At 42.4% G+C, this 27,150-nt stretch overlaps 1 protein-coding gene across 2 annotated transcripts in view; it reads right to left on the reverse strand.

The window, feature by feature from the left end:
• The window catches only part of efna5b (ephrin-A5b), a 245,349-nt gene that overhangs the window by 115,091 nt on the left and 103,108 nt on the right, over positions 1 to 27,150 (reverse strand). The window lies entirely within an intron of this gene.

The following is a 27,150-nucleotide window of genomic DNA, read 5'->3' on the forward strand; positions in this document are numbered from 1 at the left end:
TAAACATTTTATCCGATTCATGAAACATTGTATTGTTCTGTACTACAACTGTGCACAATCCCATAAAAAACCACCAGAACACATTGAGCTTCATTTACTGCTGGAGCTGAGAGCTTATACCCACAACAAAAGATCAAACCTTTGTTTTCTTTGCTTCACATGATGTACCCTGAAGCATATTCAGGATTTTGTGGGATTTTTTAAAAACTTTCTCTTCACTCAGACTAGCCTATAAGGGAGGTTCCACTCTTCACAAGTATTTTTCCTGCTTCACAAACCAGAAAAGTCAAAAAGATGTCCAATAAGACTATCTCTTTGCATTCCTGTGTTTGGAAATGTCTGATGAACAAGCTCTAAGTGAATAGTTTCTGATGTCTAAGAACTGAATGAGTTGAGGGCACACAACAAATCAATGTGCAAGGATGGCAGATTGAAAGGTAGGAAGAAAACAAGCACCAGCACCAATGGTTTCTTCCATTTCTTCTTTATTGCCTGCAGAAGGACCAACACACAAATGTCTCCATCGCCAGCAGATGGTCTTCAACTAAAGATATAATCAGGAGCAGGTTGCGTGATCTACCCACAGCACAATCATAATTAGAGGCTGTGACTGAGAAAACATAACTAGGGAAGTGGGACTTGGAAAATAATAGCACTGGCCCAGTTGCTCAGGCCATTGTTCTTATCGAAAAAGATAATTATCTCTGGTTCTTACTAGTTGAAACTCCAATTTCTAACAAAAATAACAGGCTGTTGCCTTCATTTACTGACAAACCACGGCTCAGACTGACCAAAAACAGATGTCACTCTCACTGAAAATGAATCCACTGAGGGGTTTCCAGCAGTCACTTCAATTTTTATTCTCTTCATGATAGTTTACACTGATTATCAGTTTTACTTTCACATCATTGTAAAGTGCAGCTGAGATACTGGTTATTAATACTGGACATTCAGGGAATTTTTATTTGGCTTGATGTTAACAGTGACATGATTCTGTACGGAATTCACTCTATATTTTGCAAAAAGGCTATTTGTACTACCCCTATTCACACCCTACAGGGTTAACCAGAACAGGTGCTGACTGACAGCAATTCCTATTTTTATTTCAAATGTCCAAATGTATTGTACTGGAAAAAAAATTTTCATTTGCTCTTCTTGTCACGATATTGTTCCTTTGTCATTATGTACTTCATCATATCTGTTCTATTATTATTCCAAGTGTGAACCATTCCTACTAAGTCTGATTTAAATTTAAATGCTTAGTTGGAAAACAAGTTGCATATTAGAAATAATAACAGCTGCCTTGGATCACAAGGTTGTAACACAATCTATGCCTTAGATGACTATAAACCTCAAGAGCTTGCAGTCATCCAAATTCTTTCTGTTCCAATCTTTAACACTCTCTAAGGTAGGTATTAATCTCTGTGTCATCTTACTTCAACAGGAAATAATAGAACGTTTCTAAGTGTCTGCATGTGTATGTGAACTGAATGACCACCGGTGAGCTACAAGATAGTAATTCGATATCCCTTCCTGATAGTGTCATAAAACACCCCAGCATAGCTCAAGGTATTTGCTAATGCCAACAACATCACACTCCCAGATTGAATTACTGTTTTATATACAGCAACAGATTCAGTACTGTCAGCAGAATTTTAGTAAATTTTCACAGCCAAATTGCCAGATTTCAGTGAAGTGTGTACATGCCTAGAAAATTGAAATTTTCAAGACGGAGATCATTTTTTTGAGCTGAGGGTAGGAAGCGATATGGAACAAAGACAGGTAAATGGAGTTGAGGTACAGATCAGCCATGATCTAATTAAATGGCAGAATAGGCCAGCGGGGCTGGATGGCCTACTTCTCTTCCTTTGAGCATGTGAACCTTGTTCATGAGAACTGTGAAAAATATCCAGCCGTACAATTATAGATTTTTGTTCCTCAAAAATGTATTTTGTCTGTAGAGAGCACTTTTAGATTTTATCATGCTAAGGTGGTTACTAATAGTGGGAGCAATTTGAGGTGATGAATTAAGAGTATCCTATAACAATAAATCAAAATATTAATAGTAAAAGGGTGGTGAAAGGAGGAGGGGGGCCGATTAGGGACCAAAAAGGGGGTATGGCTCAGATATTAACTGAATACTTTACATCTGTCTATACCGAGGAAGATGATGCTGCACAGGTCATGGTGAAAGAGTAAGTAATTCAGACACTTGAAGGATTTAAAATTCATAAGGAGGAGTTATTAGATAGGCTGGCTGTACAAAGTTGATGTGGCACCAGGACCGGATGAAATGCATCCAAGGATGCTGAGGGAAGTGAGAATGGAAACTGCGCAGGCACTGGCCATGAATTCCAGTCTTCCTTAGATTCAGGGGTGGCACCAGAGGACCGGAGAATTGCAAATGTTACACCCTTGTTCAAAAAAAAGGTGTAAAGGTAAGTCCAGCCACTACAGGCTAGTCAGTTCAACCTCGCTAGTGGGGAAGCTTCTAGAAGTGATAATTCGAGACAAAATTAATAGTCACTTGGGCAAATGTAGGCTAATTAGGGAAAGCCAGCACAGATTTGTGAAGGGCAAATCATGTTTAACTAACTTGCTGGAGTTTTTTGATGAGGTAACAGAGAGGATTGATCAGGGCAATGCAGTTGGTGTGGTTTTGGGTGCCACACTTTAGGAAAGATGCGAAGGCATTGGAAAAAGTACAGAAAAGATTCACAAGAATGGTTCCAGGGATGAGGAACTTCAGTTATGTGGATAGATTGGAGAAGTAGGGACTGTTTTCTTTGAAGAAGATTGAGAGGTGATTTGATAGAGGTTTTCAAAATCATGAGGAGTCTGGACAGGGTAGATAGGGAAAAACTGTTCCCATTGGTGGAGCAGTCAAGAACAAGAGAGCACAGATTTAAGGTAATTGGCATAAGAAGCAATGGCAACACGAGGAAAATCTTTTTCATTCAGTAAGTGGTTAGGATCTGGAATACACTGCCTGAGAGTGTGGTGGAAGCAGGTTCAATCGAGGCATTCAAGAGGGAATTGGATTGTTGTTATCTGAAAAGCAAGAATGTGCAGGGCTAGGGGGAGAAAGCCAGGGAGTGGCACTAGATAAACTGCTGTTTCGGAGAGCTGGTGCAGACATGATGGGCTGAATGGTCTCCTTCTGTACTGTAACAATTCTGTGAAATTCTGTAATTTTGCCACTGTATTTATACTAATACACTGAATAAGAATACTGACCAAATTTTAAATCCGTCCATCTCCTGTCGGACAAACTTTGGGGCATCTTCTGGGGTAAGCACTATTTACATAATTCTGGTGGCATTCCAGTGAGATTCCAGGAGACAATGGGAGTTCACCTATGGATGGTATGGAAAATACCTACAGTAGGCCTCGGTGACTGTCACAAAGTGGTGTGCCTGGAAGCCTGCGTCACAACCGAAAAGATGGGTTGCTCATCCAAAACGCTGCTGCTCACATCCTAACCTGCACCAAGTCCTCGTTGACCTACACTGACTCCCAGTCAACCAATGCCTTGATTTTAAAATTATCATCCTCATCTTCAAATATTTGATTTGGCTTCATTGCTACTTTTCTCTGTAACCTTCTCCTGCCCTCTGTGTTCCTCCAACTTCTAACTCTAGCCTCTATCCTTTGCCCCATCACTGGCAGATATGCTTTCAAATGTCTAGACCTAAGCTCCCTAAACCTCTCTCCTTTCTTCCCTCCTTTAAATCTATTACTTTTGACCAAGCTTTGTCAACCCTCCTAATATCTCCTTCTTTGGCGATGTGTCAATGTTTGGCTGATTATGCTTGTGGAAGCACCTTAAGGGTGTATATAAATGCAAGCTGCTGTTGTTTTGCTTGAAGCTGGGGATGCAATGGCATTAATGATGTGAAATACATCCTCTGATACAACCATGTCATTAGCATACTATTTGAATATGCCCAACCATTCTTGAGTGGAGATATTCAAAGTTCATTGTCACCTCTGGTGAAAAATTTCTAAAGTAGACCATGAGGAGCTAGTGGGATTCCTCCATCCCACATAGCAGCATGGAACTTCAACCCCTTTATGATTACTAAAAAATAATCTTTTTTAAGATTTATATAAGCCATTGTTGGAGCAATGAAAGCTGTTAAGAATATAGTGCATTATCAGCTGACAGTTTATCGCCTGGCAGTGTAGTAATTACCAACTGTTTTTAAAAAGCAGAGTTCAAGAAAGTATAGCCCACACCAGGTTACATTGTTCCATCAGCTTTTTTTAATTAGTTCAGCTAACTGAATGCTTTGCTGTGCTTTAAGAATACTGCAGTATGTGCAGCTTGCCGTGGGATACCAGCACTTTACCACCAAACTGTGGGCTTTGGATCAGTTACTAATAGAGGAAGATGAATTCCAATCAAATCACTTTCATGGAGAGCATGGTAGAGTGTTTCAATGTATGCGGTGTTTGGATGGACTGTTCACTCTTAAGGTAATTTCATGTTAAATTTGCATACAGGGGAGTGCAGCACTCAAACAGAAACCTGCAATCTCCAAGGATGCTCCTCCCTTTTTACGTTTGTTAGTACAGCATGCTTTTCAAACAAAAATTAAATCAAGAGGACTTTGAAAACTGTAAGCAGGGGAGAACTGTGTATCAGCCAAACTTCGATACAAAAATCATCTTTTAAAAAAATACTGACTGTAGTCAAGTGAGACATACTGAAGTTTTTCACTAGTTTCAAAGAGGTCTGGATTTTCTGACTGACCCCCTCCACCCCACCACCAATGTTTCAGCAGACTGGGGCAAATGGAGGAGCGGCAGGGAGGGAGGGAGATTGCTCGGAGAGGCACTGTGCCATATCTGTCTTCCTGTGCATCACCTGGAACCCAAGGTCTATTGTACCTATGCATTGCACAAGCCCAAAAGGTGAAAGCACATTTTATTTTTTGTTAAAAACTGTATTGCAGGCAACATGGAGGTTATCTGCAGCGCTTTCGCAGATCTCCACAGTGAAAGCGACTTCAGATGACGGTGAGGTCAGAAGATCAGCCAGAATCAGGGGCATATCTCTGTAATAGGAAGAAGTCGTATCCTGCCAGAGATGAACTAAGCTGAAAATCAATCTCTGCTGCGATTCCCAGCCATGTTATTCTAAAATTTATCCCAGTATATCATGATAATCACTGGATATTCTGGAATGAGACCTGTTTATATTCAGCAGTCAAGTCTTAAATCAGTGTTCAAATGGCATGATGGTGCAAATAAAAATGGAGTTCCATGGCTGCTGGCATTTGTGATATCCCTGAATGGGTCCCTGTCTACACACCTTTAAAGGATAATTGAATGTTTTCTGGAAAAAAAAAGATGTAGAACTGTATTTACAACTCAAGGCTACAACAACATACAAAATTAGATATATCCTAGTCCTTTATGTTCTTATAGAAACTGGATAAGCTTTGAGCATATTTCTAAATGTAGCTTCCTGCAGCTAAAAGGATCACACAGCCTGTTCCAACCAGGAGGATAAGGCAGAGACTGCTGTTGTACTGGCTAATTCCAGGGGTTGCAACTCAGAACTGCAGATACAGCATATGTTTATTTATAAAAACAGCAGGAGAGCACAGAGCAGATACACATATACAGCATGGATACAGCGAGTGATAGAGACCAAGCTATTTACTCTCTATTTCTACAATAGAAGTTAATGGAATTAGGATCCTATTTGCTGCAGCACAGAGTTTACCATTTCTCAGCTAATTCTTAAGTGGCATTCACAAATGTGCGAGGATGAATTTTATCAGATTTGTTTCAATGCCCGGTTGTAAGCTGTTCAGCTTCCTGGCAGGTTAGTAATGGGACAATTTTGGTGCCCATCATATTCATGTCAATGGATTGGACTGCTGCACCCTTGTGACGAAAAAGCAGAAATGCATATAAATGTAAGTTGTTGTAGTAGGGTAGGAGGAAGACATACAAAATCCTAATACACATAGAGTCATTCACCCATTACCCCTGTGCTCTCTGACCTACATTGACTTTGATTATAAAATTTTCAACCTCATGTTGAAATCTTTCCAAGGCCTCGGCCCTGCCTATCTCTGTAACCTCCTCCAGGTTTACATTATCTGAGAACTCTGCGCTCCTTCAACTCTGGCCTCTTGTTCACCTCCTATTTTCTCAAGGCCTCACCATTGGCAGCTAAGCCTTAAGCGTTGGAATTTGCTCCTTAAATCACTTTGTCTCTCTTTGGCCAAGCTTTTGTTCACTTCTCCTAATGACTCCTTTTATAGGTTGGTGTCAATTTCTGTCCGATTGCACTTCTGTGAAGTGCCTTGGGACATATTACTGCATTAAAGTGCTGTATAAATGTAAGTAGTTGTTACTGAAATATGAAATACGACAAACATACTGGGTGAGAGATTGCCCCAGATAGCATCGCTCAACCCCTGCACTGCTGACCACTTCCTGCAGGCTGTGCGGTGTTCTGCCAGAATAAGGGTGCACATGAGTGAGTCCCCTGTGTGCTGGGAAGTTCTGATTTGGCACGATCCTGATGCCACACAGACCAACCGGCTAATGTGACACTAGGATCTCAAATCTGGGCAATGAATGCCCAAGCAGCATCTACGTTATTTACTCAAGTAAAAACAAGCGTGAAACTGCAAGATGGGCCCTACAGTCAAGTGTTTTTCGAAGGATCAGACACCCTGATTGCAAGTAAGTTAAATTTTTGGAACTTTTTCTTTTGCAAAGTACTCTGGAGTGTTTTTAGAGGTGTTTTGGGGAGCTCCTGGATTTGTTGCCTCATCCTCACTGTGTGGGGGGCGGGGGCGGGGAACTGGGGTTGGGGGGAGGTGTGTGCCGAAAGGAGTTGGTGGACTGTGCAGACAAAGGGCTGAATTTAATCGGCCCTTCCGGAGATGGGCTAGGAGGCAAGGAGACCCATAGAATTGCAATGGAAGGTGGGAAGCCTGTCGCCTTGCCATTGTACCGTAATTAAGTCGGAGGGGAGAAAGGCCGAAGACAGCCTTCCCACCCAGAGGCCAATTGAAGCCCTTAAGTGCCCCATTTTTGGCTAATTGAGGGCCTCTTCTTGCTGCTGCTAAACCAGCACCAGTGGGGAGCCTCCGCCAGGTGGGGAGGTTACCCAATAAAAAGAGGCACCTCCCTGCGAACTTGCCGGGGATGGTGCCTCCTCTGTGGGCAATGTATGGCCCACAGAGGGCCCCCAGCAGCTAAGGTTGCCCCCACGCTAACACCCCACCCCCTCCCCCCCACCCATAATGCCTACCCCACCCCCTATCACCGGGGCCTGCTGGATTGGCCCCGGCGCCGCCGCCTCACTTACCGTTTGTCCTGAGCTCGCAGGCCTCTGTTGATACCAGCAATGGCCACCTTAAAGGGACAGGGATCCCACACCGGGCACTTAAGTGCCTGAGCGCTGTTAAATCATGCCGGGATGGCAGGCGGGGGGCGCACCGAAAGGCCGAGGCGAGGTTCCCCTTGCCTTTTTGGCCCAGCGCCAGGACAACTAAATCCAGCCTAAAGGCTGCAACAGATATGGAGGCAACAGTGGCAGTGCCTCTGAGTCTGCAGCATGACAGGGAGATGGAGCAGAAGTTGTGAAGAGGGCAAGCTCTGCATGATTTCCTCTCCTTGCCCTCTGCCAAATTTAAGCCAGCCCCCTCCATGCTCCTCAACAGTGACAGGAGGCTCTCTAGCAGGCCAGCCGATGCACCCAGCATCTCGGTGTGCATGTTCATTCAGTGCTCTCCTGTCGGCATGCTTATCAAGATCCTTATCTGAGACTTCTACAGCAGTACTTGCCTGTCACCTCACCTTCCAGTGAGCTGGCAAACTAACCATCCCTGTCCTGGCTGCCTGCCATTCATACACAAATGTCTCACTACATGCTGATCCCAACACACTACTAGCTTCCAAGGTATGTGCAGTGTCACTATCTGAGTTGGTGGCTGCAAGTGTCAGATCAAGTGATGGGACTTATTAGTGCTGTGTTGTTGCTCTCTTTCCTCCTCCTGGTTGGGCAGGCGGCAGTTCTAGAGAGTCTGAAGGTTGAGGCAAGGGAACGGGTTGGGTTGGGAAGCAAGAGGTCCATGGTCACACCATCAGCAGCTTGCTCATCATGCCAGATAGCAGGATGAAGGCATGCTGAGACTTCAGAATGGGCATAAGGCAGGAACATTCTATCATCCTCAATGTTCTCTGCGACTTTGGATGCTGTGGGTTCCGTCGCAGCTGGCCTCATGCTATGGAGAATAATCCTCTCCATAGGGTTCAGGAGATGTAGGTATCCTTGTCCCCTAGTTCTGCTCTGCTTCCTTCTATTGTGTGCTGCTTTCTCCTGCAAAGAGGAGGCAGAATGACAGTGATCGTGTTGCACTGTTTTGGGGTGATGTGCCTGCCAAAGCTGAATAGCTGAATGCATGTGGAGGCAATGAGAGGTGGGTGTGAGGCTGGCAGCATTGGTAGGTGTGTGAGGCTGAGGTGGTATCTGGATGTTAGGCGTGAGACCCGAGTGCTGAGGCTGCTGATGGGGGTGTGGTGCATTGAGCAGTGTGAGAAGTTAGTGTTGTGGTGGGTTGGAGATGACATGTGAAGATGCATTTGCTGACACTGACCAGCCACGTGAGATCAGTGGACTTTTTATGACACTACTGCCAGGTCCTCAGGTCCAGACAGAGGGAGTTGACTTTCCTGGCCACCTGTTCCCATTCCTTGGTCCTTGAGGGTCTTCTGTAGACCCATAGCGTCTCTGCTCCTCTCTTTCTGCACCACTAATGCTTCCAGCACTGCATCCATCACAATGGATCCCTCTGTCTGCCCATGTGTCCATTTAGCCCGAATTTACATTGCAGCAATATTTCTGCAGCCTGCCATGGTCTACATATAATGCTGCCAGCCCCTTTTGCTGTGTGCAGGGGCTACAGGCAGCGTTCAGGAGTAGAAAACAGCACAGGAGCCATTTGGGCCAACGCAACAATTATTCAGGTGAGTTGGGTACACAAAACTGGTGTGTGTCCATCTTGATCTGAACTGATGCCGGCAGGTCGCGAATTGTAAACCTCCATGCCAAAAAATGTGGCTAAACAATTTCTAGCCCAATGTACTGTCCTCCTGGTTTCTTTCTTTTCTCCATGCTCCTTTACTGAAGCCAATGACCTATACTACCGTACAGTACGGTGCGTCCCAACAACTCTCCAGTGTCTCATCCTGCTGGCCACTACTCAAGTGAATTTGCACAGTGAACGTAAAGCAGGCTATTCAATTGTGGGGGTTGACCAAAGTGGTGCCTGTTTTCTTTTCAAAGGCCAGGTTCCCCATAGCGATGGATTGCAGATCAATCGCTTTGCTATTCAGGCAGTGACAAATACTAATTTACATTATTTACATTTTTCTTTAAGGTCTTCAGCCAGCACAGCAACCCTACATATTGATACTCCCCCATCCCAAAATGACATAGATTGCCGATAACATTTGTTAATAACCCTGATGCCAAGATTTTGGATGGCATCAAGAATGCAGTCATGAGATGGAAAGAAATTCAAATCCAGGAGGCTGTCACAGGGATTTCCAGGTCCTCATGTTATAATAAGCAAACAGGATAGGCCCAAATATAATAGGCAGAAGAATAATTTTCTGACTTTGCTCTCCCAGCAGCCAGCCTTGCTTGGCAGGAAGATTTATTGAAAATTCGAGCATCCCACTACACATGATTGGAAATGAGTGCTCCACACAAGCCCAGATTTCCAATTAGTGTTCCTGCTGGTCAAGGCTCCCCATCAGGACTGTAAAATCAAAAAATAACTTCTATCCAATACACTGTAAGTGTAAACACTGAAGTGAAAATGTCTCCATGTAGCGTCCTATATCACCTCCAGTGTAATGTACAATTTCGAGGGATATTCATGCAAAGTAAAAGAGAGGAAACAGTAGACTGAGTCCATGCTTTCTTTGATTGTAAATTAAAGAAAAAAACTTTGTCTGGAACAAATGGAGCTTCAGAATAAATTAGGTCAAGATGAGCAAGAGTCTAATTTACTTTTTGCATTATCTTTACAGGGAATAACTTTAACTAGAGAGAACTTTCCGATCTGTTGACGAAAATCTAATTATTAAGAAACACTCAAGATATTAGATTCCCCAGTTTTACCTCTACCATCATTTTGCTGCTCTGCAATTTGATTAATTGTAGTTGCTCCAATATCAATTACTTTGGGAAAGCTGCAACTCCCTACAGAGAAATTATCAGACCACAACCCAGCCGATAAAACTCCCCATAAATTGTGGGGACAGGGAAGTGATTTGACCTCTGTGCAGCATAACTGCTCACAATGAAAGCAATTAAGCCACCTTATGGAGTACTTTAAGGGGGTACGGATGCCAGAAGAGTTCAACGATAATTTTAATTCACATATCGCACCTTTAATGTAAAACCAATGTCCCAAAGTGTTTCACAGAGAGGTGCAAGAAGGACAGACAGCAAGGTAGGAAAGCCTCTCCATCTTGAGAGGCAATTGACAGCTTGGCTGAAGAGATGAGTTTTGAGTAGATTTTAAAGGAAAAGACAGAGGCGAAGAGGGTTAGGGAGGAAATTCCTGCAAAATAGGAGCCAGGTGGCCAATGGGATGAAGGGAGAGGGGTATTCATGTAAGGCAAGTGCTTGGGAAGGGGAATGTTGATAAAGGACTAGGGGAATTGCAGAGATAGGATGAAGGGAGTGCACTAAGGAATTTAAAGATGAGAATATGAATTTTAAATTTAGTGCATTGAGACCGGGGGAACCAATGCAGGTGAGCAAGACAGGGATGATGGGTGACCGGGACAGAATATATGTGGCAGATTTTCAAACAAAGTGGAGTTTATGGAGAATTTGAGGCCAGCAAGGAGTGATCATGCCCAGATGTGCCAAGGGCATGCATAACGGTTTCAGTGGCATTCAGGTTAATGTAGGTGCACAGGCAGGCACTATTGCAGAACAGCCCTGTTTGCTTCAGTCTTTCTACCTACTACCGTTACAATAGGGAACTGTTTGTGGCAAAAGTATAGAACAGCTTACAACAGGCAGTAGCATCTGTCCAAGATGGTTCCACCATTGTAGTCTGAAAAGTTTGAGGCATTCAGTCTACAGACAGTAGCTTGTTTAAGGTCATGCTATTTGAATTCCTCAAAATGGTATAATCCTGAAAGCCCAGACTATGGATACACACCCCAGCACTCTGCATGCTGTCAGTGACGAACAGGTGACTTTTTTATTCATTTTCAGCTTGCAAGCCAGAAATATTTATGAAGATAATAACCTCCTTTAATTTGATGAAACTACTAATTAATGAATTAATGAATTAAAAGCCAATTGTCACTGCTGCAAGATACAGTCTCTGCTGTCCTGCCACATCAAGTTGTGAATGGTGATGGACAGTTAAACAACTAACAGGAGGAGGAGGAAGCTCCACATATATCCCCATCCTCAATGATGGGGGAGCCCCGCATTCACAGCCATCTTCAGCCGGAAGTGCCGAGTGGATGATCCATCTTGGCCTCCTCCTGAGGTCCCCAGCACCACAGATGCCAGTCTTCAGCCAATCCAATTCACTCCACATGATATCAAGAAATGGCTGAAGGCACTTGATACTGCAAGGGATATGGGTCCTGACAACATCCCGACAGCAGTACTGAAGACTTGTTCTGCAGAACTAGCCACGCCCCTAGCCAAGCTATTCCAGTACAGCTACAACACGGGCATCTACCCGACAATGTGGAAAATTGCCCACATATGTCCTATCCACAAAAAGCAGGTCAAATCCAATCCGGCCTCATACCGCACCATCAGTCTACTCTCGACCATCAGCAAAGTGATCGAAGGGGTCGCGACAGTGCTATCAAGCACCACTTAAACAGTAACAGCCTGCTCCCGATGCTCAACTTGGGTTCCTCCAGGACCACTCAGCTCCTGACCTCATTACAGCCTTGGTCCGAACATGGACAAAAGAACTGAACTCAAGGAGGTGAGGTGGGAGTGACTGCCCTGGATATCAAGGCAGCACTTAACCGAGTGTGGCACCAAGGGGCCCTAGAAAAACTGGAGTCAATGGGAATCAGGGGAAAAATTCTCCACTGGTTGGAGTCATACCTAGCACAAAGGAAGATGTTGGAGGTCGATCATCTCAGTCCCAGGACATCACTGCAGGAGTTCCTCAGGGTAGTGTCCTAGGCACAACCATCTTCAGATGCTTCATCAATGACCTTCCCTCCATCATAAGGTCAGAAGTGGGATGTTTGCTGATGATTGAACCATTCACAACTCCTCAGAGAATGAAGCAGTCTGTGTCCATATACAGCAAGACCTGGACAATGCTCAGGCTTGGGCTGATAAGTGGCAAGTAACATTCACGCCACACAAGTGTAAGGCAACGACGATCTCCAATAAGAGAGAATCTAACCATCTCCCCATGACATTCAACGGCAATACCATCACTGAATCCCCAACTATCAACATCTTGGATTTACCATTGACCAGAAACTGAACTGGAGCAGCCACATAAATTCTGTGGCTGCAAGAGCAGGTCAGAGGCTGGGAATTCTGTGGTGAGTAACCCACTTCCTGACTCCACAAAGCCTGTCCACCATCTACAATGCACAACTCAGGAGTGTGATGGAATACTCACCACTTGCCTGGATGAGTGCGGCCCCAACAACACTCAGGAAGCTCGATACCATCCAGAACAAAGCAGCCTGTCTGATCGGCACCCTATCCACCACATTCAATATTCACTCCCTCCACCACCGATGCACAGTGGCAGCAATGTGCACTATATACAAGATGCGCTGTAGCAACTCTCCGTGCCTCCTTCAACGGCACCTTCCAAACCGTAACCTCTTCCACCTAGAAGAGCAAGGACAGCAGACACATGGGAACACCACCACCTGTAAGTTCCCCTCCAAGTCACACACCATCCTGACTTGATATATATCGCCACTCCTTCACTGTCACTGGATCAAAATCCTGGAACTCACTCTCTAATAGCAATGTGGATGAACCTGCATCAAATGGACCGCAGCGGTTCAAAAAGGCAGCTCACCACCACCTTCTCAAGGGCAATTACGGATGGGCAACAAATGCTGGCCTTGCCAGCGATGCCCAGATCCCATAAAAGAATTTTTAAGAAAGCACAAGCATATTGGGAATGGGCAAGATTAGACTTGGCTGTGATGCCCCTATGATTGAATAGCCAGTCGACATTCATAATCTAGGATAACTCATAGTAAACAGATATTTGAATGGGGTAAAAGGGTGCAGCAAGCACTCCTGGAACCAAACCACCTTCAGGAAAGGATGGGAGAAAATTGAAAAAAGGCCCCCAACTGCAGATACGGCCTACAGTATTAGCAGACGTTACCAGAAGACTAAGGCTAAGAGCTACATATTACTGTTAGTGCTCTCTGTGTTTGCATACACTTCCACCCAATTAGCAAGCCCTTTTTCTTCTGAGCACATTCAGAAGGGTCAATTTAGTAATGTGCCTGTCCTGTTTGTTTAATATTGAGTCTTAACTTGATTGACAGCCCTGTTGGTATGTGAATTGAGATTTATAATACACCAGATTTCTCAAAGGAAGGGAGTATATATCTGTTCATTGTCATAGTGTAATGAGGAGACTTTTCTCTCATTTCATAGATGCTGGGTCTATTGATGTGCAGTGGATGATGTTTAAGGAATCAGCCACATTTTGTATGGGTTGGTTATGTACGAATGAAACTGAGTCAAACATGTCGGCACAGTAATTGGGCTTCAACCCAATAACCACGACTGGTATTAACAAAACACTTACACAATTCCTTTGTGCACGTCCCATTATCCCTTTGAGAATTCATGGGGTTGAGCAACAACATTAGTGTGAGTGTTCTCTTAGTCCAGGCCACGGCAACACAGACGTTTCTGCTGAAATTAGCAGATCAAAATTGACCGACAAGTCTTAAAACTTAAAAAAAAATACAAACGTCATTGACATGAAAATTCTATGCAGTTCGGTTAAAGGTTTTTTTGAACATTTTCCTGAGGGATTCAAAATCAATAGGCTGAATTTGTATGGATGGGAACTGTGGAATCCTGTTATATGCAACAGGACAAGCCAATTGTGCTATACATAACACTTGTATATAGACTTACATGGTATAGAATGTGTAACACACAACTTAATAGCAATTTGCATAGATCAGCACTTTACCACTAAGTTGCTGACATCCGAACCATAAATATACATGGGGTTTCACTGTATCTACTCTGAACACAATCTTAAACCATTAATCATCACTATTGGCAAGATCATTAAGTAATCTTTTCTGATCGTGTTTGTGCACATCAAGTTATGTCATTCAACCATAGCTTCTCTACAGGAAAAAGGATATTGCAAAATGTTACAGTGCCCTGTGCTGCACCATAAAGCTTATCAAGTCCATCACAGTATAGATTTTCTCAGGAATCAGTTTGGAGACCAAGACCAGAGATTTCAGAGGGAGGCTACTCTTAGCCTGGTGTCCGAGGTGCGCTGTGTCTGTCCAGATCTCAGAATACCAGATTTATTGTATCAGGCCTTGTAAATGGACTGGTCACAACCTCTTTCCTTTACGAGTAGGAATGGAAAGTCAGCCTGCAATAGTGGCACTGGCTGTCGTGGTCAGCACCTTCTAGCATCCAGTACATGGCCCAACATCGCTGAAAGGAAGAAACTTCAGGTGGATTGTTGCCGTCTTGGTGCAAGATTTTGGGCCTCCTTCTTCTGTATGTGGAAAAATTAGGTAGAACAATATGAATGCCCTCTCCTACTTAATTTACACAGAAATGCTGTGCTTGCACCGACTACAGCTGCTCAACCCAGCCTCCGGGAAGACCCAGTAATCTCAAGGAATTGAAAAGGGGCAATTTGTCAGATAATAATGACAGGAAATGGAGCACAGATCCATGATTCTGGACCTCTGTCCCCTTTATGTTGTCCTGGGACCAGAGCTTTCCCCTTGGAAGGATGCAGTTAGTCAGCCTGAGCAATAGCTGCAGGTACAGTGCTTGCCCATAATGAGGTAGATAGGGGCACGTCATCCTGCAATCTCATTTACCTGCAGTTTTGCCAGAGTATCAGACTTACCTCTCAGAGTCATACAGCACAGAAGGAGGCCATTCAGCCCATTAAGTCCATGCCGGTTCTCTGTAGAGCAATCCAGTCAGTCCCACTGCCTGCTCTATCCCTGTAGCCCTGCAAGCTTATTTCCCTCAAGTGCCTATCTAATTTCTTTTTGAAATCTACTCTCCTACTTCCAAGTGCTAGGCCTATATCATACGTGCAACCAGACCATGGAAAGCATACAGCCAACCCAAATTTGAATGTCCTGGGGCCTGTAAAGGTACAGTGTACTTTGAGCATAAATACAGAGATGTTGCAATACAGCAACAGGCCATTCAAGAAACCAGTTTGTACCTCCATTTACCCTCTACATGAGCAAATAGTTCTTTACACTTCTGTTCCCACCCTGTTTCCATACCTTTGTCTCCTTTTCCTTCAGTTTCTGCCTCAACCACTAACCCTGGAAGTGAATTCCACAGTATTATAGCACTTTGTGCAAAGAAATTTTTCCTGCCCTGATCCAAATCTCTTGCTGCCAAATACTTCAACCCAATCATGTTTTGTGTCTGCTGTTCCCACTTTCATGAAAATCAGACCTCACTGACTCTTTTGGTTGTTTTATTTTAAATCAACAGAACTCCCAGATACCACAGAAAAGGATCACTTAAAATGTGCAAAAAGATACCTCCTCCAAACACACAGAAAGAAAGGAACACCCCACCCCCACTCTGGAGTTAGTTGTTAGACCTCTTTTGATGAATGTTAGCTCTCCAATCTGGCCTATATGTGGTCTGGAAGAATGCCATCTCTTCCTGTATAAACTCACTGTCCATAATAAACAGCTATGAAATAGACAGTACTTTTGCCTGCAAAATTGCACTGCAATTATTACCTCTTCCATATTTAGTTTTTGAAGTACACTGAAAAATACATAGGAAGCTGTTTAAAACTACATTGCAACATCCAGTAACTTCCTGGTAAACACCAAATGAGAACTGTGAATCCTTTATTAAAATTAAATGTTTACTTGATTGTAACAATGTTCTTTTCTCAGTTACATGTAATTGCATTTCATTGGAAATTCACGGAGTTGTAGTTAGCAGACATTTATTTATTCTATCTCAAAAACAGCAGTAGCTGCCTCCGCTACAGCATCGGAAGAGATGACTGGGCATTAAAACAGGCAAATGAGCCCAGAAGATCAGCAGAGCTTCAGCAAAACAAAGGCCTATGCAGGTAAGTGAGCAGGGGATTATATGGAGGGAGAGCCCTTAGTCCTAGGATGCAGCAGTAACTGGGATGGATGGGTGGGAGTCTCAGCTCTACTCCTCATTTTCTCTTCCACCAACATCTGCATGTAACGAGTGGGGAAGGTGCAGGTGAAAGGAGGGCAATTTGAGCTTGGGGGCTGAGTTGGTAGTAGGCCTCATTCTCCACTGCTATTCAGCTCCATTTCAGGAAGGATTGTGGAAAAGAATCCAACTCATATCATAGAAACAAATCTGGACACCCAGTTCTGATGAAAGATAATTGACCTGAAACATTAACTATTTCTCTCTCCATAGTTGTGGCCAGCTCAGTTGAGCATTTCCAGCATTTTCTGTTTTTATTTCAGTGTTCCAGCATCTGCAGTATTTTGCTTTTGTTTTGGAGAATTTGGTGCATATTCAGAAATAAATCAGTCTTAGCAGTAAAGGTGGGCATCTCCCTTGTCCTTTTTACAAAATGGACCTCTGCATTGTTGGAAGAACTAGGGCCACCTCATTCATTAAAAACTTACAGGTTCTCCTTTCAAAGCCCCTCAAAGTAATTTTCTACCGCACACCCCGCAAGAGACTTTACCAGCTCTCCCCTTGCTGAGGTACTTTCCCAATAGTCACTCTCCTGCTGAGGTTAACCTCTCCCTACGCTTTCCCTACTCCCCATCCCCTATTACCTTTTCCCTTACCTGCTTTGTCCCTCCACCCAATCCCACTTCTCCTTTACCTTCTCTTGCCCTCCCCTATTACCCACTCCCCTTTCTCTCTTTGTCACTCTTCCCTTCTAACTTTCTCCAAACCCCATTTTTCCTTCCTCCCGCTCTCCCACTCCCTCCTTGTCCCTGCCTGCTAATCCAGTTTGACCCGAAGACAGCATTTGGTCTTGATTACCCATGTGCAATTTCACAGAAGATGGATTAGTGTGTTAAAAATAACACAGTTATGAATTGCAAATATTTTATATGCACAGCATTTCACATTTCTGAGCTCTGGGGTTAAAAATACCTGACAGAAATGGAAATTCTGCATTGTGTAGCCAGCACAAATGAAATGCTGCAGAGGTGTGAGCAACCTTCTAATGCTATAAAGGACCTTTGGACTTCCAGAGGTTTCACATTTACGGCGTTATCTTAAGAGCAGAACCACAGCTAGTATTTACACAGGCTCCTTCAGTGATAAAACCCAGTTCCATCTGGTGAAATCAACTGGAACACACAAACAGCATTTTACACTCAATGGAGGTCAGTAAAGAAAGTGCCAGGGTAATCTGTAATGTTTGGAGTAGTACAATGCCAGTTGGAAACAAAGAGCGACAATTATAGCAAGGCTGATAAAAAGGTTCTAGATAAGCTACATCATCTTATACCAGGAAATTGTAATTTTCACATATTTTGTTCCCAAATCCATCATACAATAAATAGGTTTTACTTCAAATTACTCAACTTTTCTGATGAGGTAACTATTGGCATTCAAAGGGTTTACGGCATTCAAATCAGTCATAGTATTCAGCAAAACAGAAGTAAATTCTGATTTTTAATCTGCCATCCTTTTAAGTTGCTTTGCAGCAACAACTTAGTACCTATGCTTTTGTGAATTCAAATGCATTGACAACTCAGAATAAAATGTGAAGCCTCATTCTAGTCACCTCCTATCCAAATCACACACAGTGAATCACTCACCTTGTTTACCCAACACCGACAAATGCAGCTCAAATTTTATTTGTATCAATGTATCTGTTCGTGTGTCACCACTGAAATGACACTCGTCTTTTTCATCAAAATAGGGAGTAAATGAAAGGACAATGACTCACAGATTGTCTCCTTAGTCTTAGTTATTTGTCTGACAGAGCAGAGACAAATGAAGATGAATTAACACTGCATTTTTTTTGGTCAAAAAGGTTCAGCTATTAAACAGTTTAAGTACTATTACGCCTGTGTCAGAACTGATGAAGTGTGCATAATTGTGACAAAGCAGAGTGAATCATATTACCATTTTACGTGCGATTTTCCATTCACTGCTCACGATCCCTGCCATCAATTTGCTATGGTGATATCAGGGAGTTCTGGGTTACTGGGCGAAGTGTGTCATTATAATAAGATAAAAGCATGCAAACAGACATCGGGCTTTAACTTGTAAAAAATAATAGACATTTTAATACTGTCATGTGAAGTCTACCTCTTTAAACAATCCGTCAGTATAATCCTATTAAGCACAGCACAGTGCTCATGTCTGTGAAGCATTTTTGCACCTAACGCTAAACCTGAGACTCCGCTCGTCTTTAATGCTGACATTGCTGAGCGACTACAGTTAAAAAAAGGAAGATTACAGCTTTGTGTACAACACTCTACTACTAAACTCAAAACTGTTAAACTTATCATCTTCACTGGATGCCTGCAAAAAGATTCCTGCAATGCTCAAAGGGTTTAAGTAGGCTTATCTGCCATCCCAGGCTTTGTTTTTGTGCTGGGGAAGAAGGAAACCTCTTTCTATTGTTATATTGTACACAGGCAAGTATAACAAGGTTGAATCCCCATTCTTACCAACCTCTCTGCTGTCTGACATGTTCATGGCCCCTTTCTCCTCCTCTATCCATCACTATTATATTGCCCTCTTATGCCTCCACTCATAAATGTCCTAATACAGGCAGAACAGTCCATCAAAAAATTTCTCCTACCATGCCAAAGCACAGGATCAGCCTCTTCAAGTACGTGGACATCTGCCTCTAACATCTCATTTCTGCCACCAGCAAAGCTTTTGCTACACATTCTACTGCCTGTCCGATATTAAGTTCCAGATGCATAAAAATTTCCTTCGGCTCTTAAGCAAGATCAAAACTATCATTTTAGCTCCCACCAGCACCTATTAGTTTATACCACTGAATCCCATCTACTTTCCTGGCTTCCCTCTCAGACTAAATATGACAATGCACAGCATCAGCATCCAGTTGAACTCTGAGCAGAGTTTTTTTACCCTGCATCCAGACTGCTCCAAAACCACATTCCTTGACTGAGCCTCTCTCTCCCACTGCTATCGAAACCCTAATCCATGCCCACATCTTTTCAAGGAATGACTTCTGTACTAATTTTAATCTTTCCAATATTTTAAATTAAGTGCAATGTAATTATCTAATCAATCAGGATCGAAAGCAACTAATCTGGTGGGCATGTTGAATTTAATCAGAGTTTAAGATGGTTACAACACACTAGTTATACACACAAAAATATACGGCCATGACAAATTGCGAGTACCGGTCCAGGTCAAGCAGGACAGCTGACATGCATAAATTGCCCTCTCTTTCTGCTTTCTCTTTTCTTTTCAGTGCCACATGTCTTCACAACTTCTTAAATTACCCAAGAGTGTTAGCATGGATCTACCCCGAGGAGTTTCTCTCCATCGAGTCTCTTACTTTGTAGCCTTTTTTAGGGATGGAATATGATAGACATTATTGCCCCATAAAGATTTCCTTTATTACAAAATGCCCAATAATATCTTTGTCTAAACCATGGGGCAAAAGCCTTCCCTTATGCCATCCATCTACCATTAGCTACTTGCACATTTGTACGTACTTTCTGTCCTTGATCAACCACGCCCTTATATCATCTTTCCTTGTCTCACCCGTTGTTCCCCATGACTGGCTTTATAACTCCCTTCCAACTCATCACTGGCCTTCAACTAACTTTCAGGAGCTCCGTTGTTCGTATTGGCCTGTTAACAAGCTGTTCATAATGGCTATCCAGTCCAAGTGGACTAATTCCTTATCAGACTAATGAACCATAGGGTTGTTCACTAAAGTAATTTGTATTCTACTTCCACATACTAATTAACTTTTGCATTTCAGAAAGGTTAACTAAAAAGCCTAACACAGCTTTGTATTATGATTATTTGTTTTAAGTATCTATCCAGTTTCTCCCCCAACTATTGCAGAAGCCTCGTCTAACCATGGCCCCTTTTCAGGCCAGCTACAGCTATCACCCAAAAACAATTGTTCCACTGAATTGTTTCTAGAGAAACAAACCTTTAAGCAATTTCCAGGAAAACCAAACTTACAACACTAACATATTCTATTACCTATTTCAGTCTGACTACTAAATAAATGTTTATTCTAAGCATATTTCTAATTTCTAACATTTCTTCAACATCCTCTATGTCAGCCTTCATTCTTCACAAACTGAAGCTAATCCAAAACTCCATGGCCTTGAATCCTTTCCCTCACCAGGTTCTAGATTCTCATTACCCCACCCCATTCTTGTCAAACCCCGCTGCCTCTCTGTCCCAGCAAACCGACTTCAAGGTCCTTATCCTTGTTTCCAATTCTCTCCTTAGCCTTGCCTCACTTAAGTGATCTCCTCTGGCCATACATTCCTGCATGCATCCTTCATTCTTCTGCTTCATGACTGCTGTCTGTTCCTTATAATAACCCATAAAGAATTTATATTAATCCAAGAAGACAATAAGGTTAGATCATTTAATTATCTTTGAGATTAGGACAGAATTTCAGTTTTCTTCATTCAAAGTTTTCCCTGTGTTTACTAACGTCCCCGAGCAGATGAAAGAAACTGAGAAGAGTACATGAGAGTGTAAATCACACTTGTTTCCTGAAAAGAATAGCAAATGGTCTAAATGGAATTTTCTCACTTTGGGTTTTCTGATGCTGCCTGCAGTTACTATGATTTATTCAGCAGAGGATGGATTAACTCAAAATGACGCAATTCGAATGACAACAGAGGTCAATACACACTGTAGGTCTGAGTGCGTCGGAATTTGTTTCAGCATTTCAGACCTAGTTTATGCTTAGATAAAAATCCTGATCGTATCCCACTTTAATCAGAATGGTCCCAAATAAATCATACAACCCCCCAGGTTTTACAATAAAGGCTGTTAAAATGGGCCACACATTTCTTGAAGTAGGAGATCCACATCAAATTAGAGTGAGCAGCTGATGCCAATCTCCTGGGGATTTAAATGGAAAAGCAAAAATTGGAATGCGAGTCCACATGTGATGATTTCTGATTTTCAGTTTAAATTCACTGGAGAATTGAATCAGCTAGTTATATGTGAATCTCACACCTCACAATTCCAAACAAATCTTAGGTGAAAGCTTGAAATTTTTATTTTAGAATCCAATCAGAGTAGGTGACTATTTAAACCGGGATACCTGCTGCTTTTTCTACAGATTCACCAAAATCCCAGTTCCCAGAAGACATAAGCATGGCTAAGTATCAGCTATGTAACTTACAGCTTAATATAGCAACAACATAGCAATTAATAAGGAATAGAAAAAAGAAAAGGCCATTTAGTTCATCAAGATCATTCTTTCATCAGACTCTATCATGGATTTAAATGCTTTTCAAACAGGAAGTTCTGTAGAGTCCCAAAAGTCAAGCAGCACATCTCCAGAATCCTATCTGCTAAGCATCAGTGTTTCATGTTGTCATCAGTGTTATTAGGATTCAGTCGCCATGCCACCATTTGCTGATGCACATCGATGCAAACTCTCCTCAATGCCACTGCTAGTGCTAATGGAAGGAATTCCAGCTTTCAGGCAGGAATTCTCACAAGTGCAGGATACAAATGCTAGAATCTCTTCCATAAGCAAAACAAATTATATTTATAAAGCACTTTTAACGCAATAAAGCATCCCAAGGCACTTCAAAGGAGCGTTATAAAGCAAAATTAAACACCAAATCACAGAAGGCGATATTATGGCAGATGGCTAAATGCTTGGTCAAAGAGGTAGGTTTGAAGAAGCGTCTTAAAGGAGGAAAATGAGATACAGAGTTGGGGAGGTTTAGGGAGGGAATTCCAGAGCTTAGGACCCTTGCAGCTGAAGGCATAGCCACCAGTGGTGTGGAGCAATTAAAAAAAACAGGATCCTCATGAGGCCAGAATTAGATGAGCGCAGATCTCTCGCAGAGATTTGGGACGGAGGAGATTACAGAGATAGGGTGGGACGAGACCGTGAAGGGATTTGAAAACAAGGATGACAAGTTTAAAATCAAGACATTACTTGACCGAGAGCCAACATAGGTCAGCAAGCACAGAGGTGATAGGTGAACAGGACTTGGTATGAGTTAAGACATGGGCAGCAGAGTTTTGGATGGCCTCAAGTATACAGAGAGTAGAATGTGGGAGGCCAGCCATGAGTGCATTGGAATAGTCAAGTCTAGGGGAAACAAAAGCATGAATGAGTGTTTTGGCAGCAGATGAGCTGAGGAGGGGGCGAAGTCAGGCGATATTATGGAGGTGGAAATAGGCAGTCTTACTGATGGTGCAGATATGTGGTCGGAAGCTCATCTCAGGGTCAAATATGACATCAAGGTTGCGAACAGTCTGATTCAGCCTCCGAAAGTTATCAAGGAGAAGGACGGAGTTGGTAGCTGAGGATAAGCACTTGGATAAGCGTTGAGGAAAAGGATCAAGTTCATCAGCAGCCAGAGAAGGGAAGGAGTGTAACTGAGGGGAGAGGGAAGGTTTGATGGTAATAAAGGGGAGCAGGTAGGGTGAAATGTAAGGGAGAGAGTTGGGGAATGGAAACGGAGCAAAGCGATAAAGACATACGAGTCTAATATCTGAGGGCTGGGCTTAGGAAGTAAACCTCTGGGCTAACATAGCACTGATTAGTTTAGCGGGGACACAGTTCCACTAGACTTTCTGAAAAATTATTTTCTAGTGTCACTTTAGCTTCATTATTCTGTTGATGTGTTCTGGGATCCTGTAGCTCAGCATTGATGGTCCAAGTTCAGTAACCCGTTTACTGTCCACATCATTTTCCAAATCAGGATCAAGACCCTTTTAATCTTTTCTGTAATTAAATCAAATATTAGAACCATGTGTATTTTCATAACTGCAATGAAAGAGCAAAGGTCCCTGAGGAAACAGCATGAAGTTATTATGCACAGTGAAAATCTTTTTAATGTGAATGTTAATAGGTAATCTAGGTACATGTAGGGACAGAGGCTCCAGTTTATGAATCAGAAATCATCTACCTTTTGTGCCTACACACGTATTATGGCATCACAGTGAGCTGTGTTCTGTTCTGCTAGGACACAGGGTAGGAGCTGTGCTGATACATCTGCAGAATACACAATCCAGCAGTGTTCATAGCACTTGTCTATGCACGTCCAATCCATACTGGAGTCACTTTAGGTTTTTGAGAATCTATTATTTAATTTTCTGCTTAAATGGACAGTATCACCTCACTTTTAAGCTTTATTACAGCCTGCTCCACTATGAGGCCAGCATACGGCCACTGATCTAAAGCTGCCTCAGCATAAATTACTCCCAAGCACTTTTCAGGTTGCTTGAATTCCAATGATTTAAAGAAAAGTAAATGTGAAAAATATTCGGTGGACAACCAGATCAGTGCCAAAACATCACTGCATTCCCAAACCGCTGCTGGGATTTCAGATTCCTGTTGTGGAGCTGGGATTTGTGCCCACCGCATGGCCGTTGCTGCCTGCTCCAGACAATTTTACAGGGTCAGACTAATATACATTTTTTTAAAAACAGCATACTCCCAGCATTTATTAAGGATCTACCTCATTGGAGTATGATTTGGGGGACGGGGATGGGGGGACGGGGTGGGGTGCGGGTGGTGGTGAAAGAGAGAAAATGGCTACTGTGGGCTTTGGGCTTCAGGGTAGCTTGGACAGCAACCTCTGGGGACGAGAATCGCAGTTTGAGCAATGCAATTTATTTGCTTGCGTTTGCTATTACATTAATGTCAGAAAGCAGCTAATTTGCACCAGGCAAAGTGGATCCTTTAAATTTTAATGCCCATTGCCCCTCTTTGGCAACCCTGGGTGCCAAGAACACTGTGGTGTTCCAATTGCCCTGCACTGCCATGGTGCAAATGCCAGGAAGCACATGGTATAACATATTCTCATCATTTTTGTATCTTTTGAATACATCTGCTCATATTAATATGAGCATATTAATGATCCCTGTCACCTCTGACAGAAAATTCCAGAAGTGATGCAGGCCCACAGAAAGCTGGCAGAATGATTGATTTAGCATCCTTGTGGGGAACATAACTCCATTGGAATATTCCGGTTACTTTCGCTTACTAATCTGTTATGATAGTCAAGAGGATGATTTAGTTCTTGAAAATGCAATTTTAAAAAAGTTAGTTGTGCAGTGAAGTACTTTTTCTACCCGTGGTAATATCTCCTTAACTCAAGGTGGAACATTCCAGTTTTTTGCAATTATTTCTGATCTTCCTTCACTCCAACTAAAGCAATGACTTTATTTTACAAGGCTTGTCCTTGCCATCCTCTCCCGTAGGCAATGCAATCAGCCGTGGGAGATTTGTAAAGAATGCATGCTTTAGACAGCAAGTCATGCAATTGATATTGACATTTTCGTCATTCTATGTGAGCACTCGGACTTTCAGTGTGCAGCTAGTTAGCTGTGGGCCATTAAAGAGCAACATTGATGTTTTACAATAATTGCATCACAACCTGAGAGGCAAGGAACAAAAAAGAAATGTGAAAAAATGTATTACACAGGATCTGATTTGTCCCAATCCTTGCAACGCCTCCCTGGCCTGCAGATCAATGATGTTCTGGTCTCTACAGATCACCACTTCATCCTTCAGTCCAGGCTTCCTTATACAACAGAGAAATGCTTGGCATTGGCCTGTGCAGAACCAGCTGCCTTTAGCAGGGGCTATTAAACGAACATTTCCTTGTTCAATTAAACTCCAAGATAATTGATATTTTGGCAAACTGCTACCTGCCCATCAATGACTCCAGTCATTAACACCTCTGCAGTGACTGAGTAGAGACTGCCGTTCCACACCAAGCCCTGATGGTCTGAAAATCTAGTGAAAGGGAGGAAGTAATACTTGGCTTCATCCTGTTACCAGCACCATTCTGCTCATACCCCTGTGATTTAATCCAACACTGGACTCCATTTCCACTGAACAAATCAATTCAACAAAAACACAAAAAACTGTTTCAAAGTTGTTAAACTCTCCTGTTAGCTTACAGGTTCTCAGTGCATTTTCTTTCAAGAACAGTCTGTTTCAGTTTGCCTCCACCTGTCTACTGTACCATGACTATAAGCCCATGCATGCACAATTAGACTGAAGTGATGAGAACTTTGGACGGAATAAATCTCTATGGTATAACAATGCATTCACCAGAACATAAAATCCTACACTTTGTAAATCAATAACTATTGAGAAAGAAACACTTCATGTCTCCTTTCTGACCTTCTGATGTGACCAACAGGAACATTTCTGCACGCATTCCATAATGGAAAGAGATTACATTTCTTGAAAAAAAAGTGTTTTTAAACAAAAAATAATTCTATAACCTTCTAAGTAGTACAGGGCATTGGTAGAAAGCAGTTTCTGCTCTCCACATAGTGAGTTTTCAATCTCAGGTGTGATGATACTTCTCCTCAATATGTATTATACAGCCACAGAAATAGGCAGCAACAATTGCTCAGCAGCAGATCTCACTGCACAATGGTTCTAGGTCATGTTCACTAAGCACCGAACTCTTGCATGTTACATGCAAATTTTTAAAAAACAAAATATAAACAGAACACGAGTTAGGATAGTAGTAAATTATATAATAGAAGCTATTCATGGCACAGCATACTGGACTCAAGTTTGTAATGCTTATAAGTTAAATTATCCAATCCCACTCACTGGTTTCCTTCCAGCAAATGACTACTTGCTGACATAATCCTCTACAAAGAAACTTAGGTTCCATCCTCATATACATATACTGTACATTCATATCCATACACACAAGCACAAGATTTCAAACCTTTACTCATGGGTTCTTATTTTCATGATTTGACATGTTTGTTAGTGCATGTGTAAAGGATTTAATAACGTACTGGCTGATATGTATTTGGTCTGTATGTTAAGGGCAACTTAGGGATTTGAACCTCTTAGTTACACCCCCCACCACCCCCCCCCCCCCTCCAAATTTCAACAAACACAGAGAAAAGGCATGCACATAATTCCCCAAGTGGACAGCACTCTCCATTGATTAAATATACATCTAACAATCATGTTTTGATTGGTCTCTAAAGTTAAGCAAAACACGAGGAATAAATGAGACACAAAGTTAATCTAAATCATCCACATACCACAGATACACTTTTCTAACTTGGAATGAGATAAGCCAAAGACAGTGGACATGACGACATCTCAGACAAGGGAAAATCCAAATCCATCTGACACAGCTAAAAATTACAAACTAAGCTCTCAGTCAGCTAATAGACAAATATTCAGCAGATGGAAAGGTACACAAGAGTTGAGCAAGGTCAAATGAGTTTTGGGGATGCCACAATTAACTAACAAGCAAACCAAACTATTAGAAAAGTCCAAAATAAAACTAAGCAGCTTTATGGAGTCTGATCCTCTGACATAACTCCTCTATAGAGTACTCATTGTTTTCTACTTTCAACCAGGTTCTTATCAATTCCCAGGGTTTACTCTGATTTACCACAGATTTGAGTTTAATTAATAGTCTTTCATGTGAAACTTCTGTCAAAGGCCTTGTGTGTAAGCTGAGGTACACCACATCACAGGTCTTACCACAATCTACTTAGGTTATCACTTCCTCAAAGAAGTTGTCAGGCAGGATCTGCTGTTAACTCAGTTATTGTAGTACAGACCACAACCTACTGACAAACCTGCAATGTCCAGTACTTATACCCAATGCTACATAGATTGTGTCCCTGAAAAGCATTTTAACCTAAGTTTTGAAGGACAAAATCTATAAGTACTGCTAGGTGTTTTTCAT

The sequence above is a fragment of the Heterodontus francisci genome, chromosome 4, assembly GCF_036365525.1.
Source record: "Heterodontus francisci isolate sHetFra1 chromosome 4, sHetFra1.hap1, whole genome shotgun sequence".
Classification (NCBI taxonomy): domain Eukaryota; kingdom Metazoa; phylum Chordata; class Chondrichthyes; order Heterodontiformes; family Heterodontidae; genus Heterodontus; species Heterodontus francisci.